Source organism: Octopus bimaculoides, chromosome 17, assembly GCF_001194135.2.
Source record: "Octopus bimaculoides isolate UCB-OBI-ISO-001 chromosome 17, ASM119413v2, whole genome shotgun sequence".
NCBI classification, from domain to species: Eukaryota; Metazoa; Mollusca; class Cephalopoda; order Octopoda; family Octopodidae; genus Octopus; species Octopus bimaculoides.
This window is the reverse complement of record NC_068997.1, coordinates 34,532,922-34,537,243: the sequence shown is the minus strand read 5'-3', so window position 1 is coordinate 34,537,243 and position 4,322 is coordinate 34,532,922.

The following is a 4,322-nucleotide window of genomic DNA, read 5'->3' as shown; positions in this document are numbered from 1 at the left end:
ATCCAAGGCTGAGACCACGAGCCATACGTCCCCTGCCCAATTCAGAATCACAACGTATAGGTACACTGCGGCATAATTTCTTTTCCTCAACAGGCCCTGCTCTGTTTAACATTGTCCCGAAACAGATAAAAGAGGAAACAGATCCTATCAGCTTTAAACGGAGTCTAGACAGCTTTCTTCAAAGAGTACCAGACAAGCCACCCATACCTGGATACAACTCACTCAATAAGAACTCACTACTTGAATGGACCATAGACAAAGCTTGACAGTAAAAAGGATTTAGATAATCCTATCAGGTGGTGCTATTAAGTTAGACATGGCCTGGACCAATCTTTGGTCGAAACATAGCTAAGTTTTATGTGTGCTAATATGTTTTGTATGAAAGGCGGTGAGCTGGCAGAATCGTTAACACACTGAGTGAAATGCTTAGTGGTATTTCGTCTGCCTTTACGTTCTGAGTTCAAATTCCGCCGAGGTCGACTTTGCCTTTCAACATTTCGGGGTCGATAAATTAAATACCAGCTGCATACTGCGGTCGATCTAATCGACTGGCCCTCTCCCCACATATGTCGGGCCTTGTGCCTAGAGTAGAAAGGAATATGTTTTGTATGAATGTATATTCACTTGCATATCTCATGTATTTACATTGACACAATGCACACACGCGCTCGCGCGAGTGATGATTTATATACTCAAACGCGGTAGAAATATGGTAGAAACTGTCACACATGTAAACAAATTGATATATGTCTACGTGTTTGTCTGAATACATCTTTTATCTTTTATTTTTTATCTTTTACTTGTTGCTGTCGTTTGATCACTCCATGCTGGGGCACTGCCTTGAATGGTTTTTCAATCGAACAAATCCACCGCAAAACTTATGATTTTTTTAAAGCTAGCTACTTCTATCAGCTTCTTTTGCTGAACCGTTAACCTACAGGGACGTAAACACCCCAACGCCAGTTGTCAAGCGGTGATTGAGCACAAGCAGAGACACTAAGACACACAGACACACAGATACAAAGACACATACACACACAAACAAACAAACAAACAATGGTACATATATATATGTATCTTTATATATGTATATATGTATATATATGTATATATGTATATATATGTAGATATGTATGTATGTATGTATGGATGTATGTATGAATTTATGTATGTATGTATGTATCTGTGTGTTTATGTATGTATGTATGTATGTATGTATCTGTGTGTTTATGTATGCGTGTTTGCGTAAATTTATATACTTGTTGTTCTGAGTGTAATCTCTGATGAACAGTTAAATCTTTGTTTTGTTGGTCTGTATTCAACGTTTGTTTGTTTAATTACTTTTGGCATACATGTTGACAAAACTTTCTAAAACTACAACAATATTGGATTGAAAGAAAGTCTTTCAGTTTCATATTGCTTCTCAGCGATGCTTCTGAATTTTATTTAATCATTTCATTTTCCATTTACTAAACTGTGAACAGAAGTGTGTCAACATAAATTTGAGATTTATTTTGAAATTTCAGTGTTAGATCTAAGTCCCTCCTTGTCCCTCTCACTTCTTGGCGTCCTTCTACGGTCTCGCTAATTCCTGCTTCGCTGTCTTCCTTAATGGATCCACAAATATCAAAAGTAGAAGTATTTGTTTATGGACTTATAACGTCGCCAAATCGAAGAGACATACCTCAGCGATGCAAGGACGATATTAAAATGTAAGCATTCTCTGGTTCATTGTTAGGTCAGATCAATGTATTCATGTATGCATTACCTATGATTATTATCATTTATATTGAATTCCTTGTTACCTAATCAATACGGCACGTCGTTATTTGGTTACATTCTTTTAAATGCTATTGTTAAGTCCTTCTGGAGATGACTTGGCTATCATTTTTTTCCATTTAACTATATTTCAATAGAATAAAAAACAATTATTACTAACTACTTATTATTACATTCTAGTGACACACACCTCAAACTTTATGAGAACACTAGACAGTTATTTTATGGTTAACTTTTATTTATTTATTATCTTTTTTTTTAAATAGCCAAAGCTGTTTCCTTGTTATCAAGCTAACATGTGGTTATATAATGTCACTTGAAATAGTAACGCAGAAGATATGGGAACGCAATAAGTATGTGATATCTGACCAGAGACAGCAACATGCGATTCTGCCAAATAAATATCTGTCATTTCTCTCTTTTCTTTTCAATAACCGGCGTGTCGTCAACAATTATGACTGCCTTTATGATTCAAATTTCTCCAGATGGAGCGATGACCGGTTAACTGACACCACTTGTCAGTGGGGATATATAAATCATATGTGTGTGTTTCTATGTATGTATGTATGTATGTATGTATGTATGTATGTATGTATGTATGTATGTATGTATGTATGTAGGGTTATCGAAAAGTAATGTCCTATTTCTAAGCAAACAGTCTGGTTTCTTACTACAAATGGCCAATAAAAGATATCCTCGCGATCAACCAATCAGCATATAGTTAAATAACAAATGTTAAAACGCGTGAAGGGTATGCGTTCGCAATCCAGGAACAAGAAATATCAAGCAAATACTGATGCACAGAAGGGATAGAGATGCAGGAAAAGCAGTAAAATGTGTCAACCTATGCAGACTTTGTGGAGTTAACACCGCAGATATCACCCACATCATAAGTAGTTGTCTGAAAATGTCATCACGGTACTATCTACTGATGAGACATGATGTTGTAGCTAGGACACACTGTAATGAAATCCGTCGGAAGGATAACCCCGAGGACAAAGAAATAAGAACTCACAGTATGGCAAAAGCCATGGCCACTCATAATAAAAGGAAGTACTGGTGGAATGTACCAGTGACGACCTCAATAAAATGTAAGCACAACAGACCTGATATAATGATTTGGTATAGAAAAGAGAAACTGTGTACGGTTGTGGAAATTAGCTGCCCAGCGAATGTTAACATAAAGCTGAAGATTAGTGAAAAAGAGAACATCTAAGCTGAACTATTGAGAAATTTGCAGTTAATCTATCCAGATTTCAAGTTCAGGTTTATACCTGTAATTATTGGGGTCCCTGTAACATACTGCTTAAATACCAATCTTGAAAACTTAGGCTTCTCAAAACCAGAAAGGAGAAAACTAATTCGAAGACTACAGATCCAATCCATCAGTGGAACTGTAAAAATCTGTAAAACTTGCCAGAAATCATTTAGATATATATGAGTATGTGTAGATATGAAACTATATACATAAGAATATATACATAAAACAAAACATACAAATATGCACATATATATATACATACAAACAAACAAAAAGACCCTGTTGTTGATGTTGAAATTCGAATGAAGGAACCTTGGATCTAGGCTAGAAACCGGCTCTTTCTCTATTGACAAGAAATCTTGAAAAAACTTAACAATGACATACATACATACATACATACATACATACATACATGCTCTATCTCACAGACCATGGAAGACAAGGACCTTAGTGGTCTGGACATTCGTCACTGTATACTTTACAAATTTCGTGCACAAGAAGATATATTTGCTGTACGTCCTAATGGTTTGAGTTTTCGGAAATGCCAAAGGTGGTTTAACAGATTCAATAACAGTGTTTCGATCTTTTGGGTGAGTATCGATCAGGAATACCAACTGTTTTCAATAATGACTCAGTGAAAATAACAACAAAAGGAAGATCTGCACCAAAGTATTCTGAAAGTATCTCGGAGCCCTTACAAGACCTTGGTTCTCGATGCAAGATAATCTCGAGTAGATTGGGAAAATGTATACAGAAGGGAAGTCGATAAAGCAGAAAGTGAGTTATCCTGCAACATGATAATGAAAGAACACATTTAGCGTAGATGATCTAGGAAAAGATAAATTCATTAAGTTGAGAAGCTCTACCTCATTCTCCCTACTCTCCAGGGCTCTCACCACGAGATTTTCACTTATTCACGTTACTTGAACACTTCACCCATGGAAAACATTCAGAAATAGGTGTTGAAACGGAACATCAAGTACTTTTCTCTTTAGCGAACCTAATTGTTTTGTCCGGGGAATCAGAAATCTGTTTTGCGGTAGGAAAATATTATGGATAACATTCGCAATAATATTCTGAATCAACAAATATATATACGATATGTTTTATGCTGATTTGAGCTCATTCCATGAAATACGGGAGTGTTTTCAGTATCCATTATGTTTGTGCGTATATTCATGTATATATACACGTGTCTACCTGCTTATATGAGTTCCTATGCATATATATGTATTCGTCCATACGTGTGAGTATACTTGGATGTGCGTGTGTGAGCGCGTAT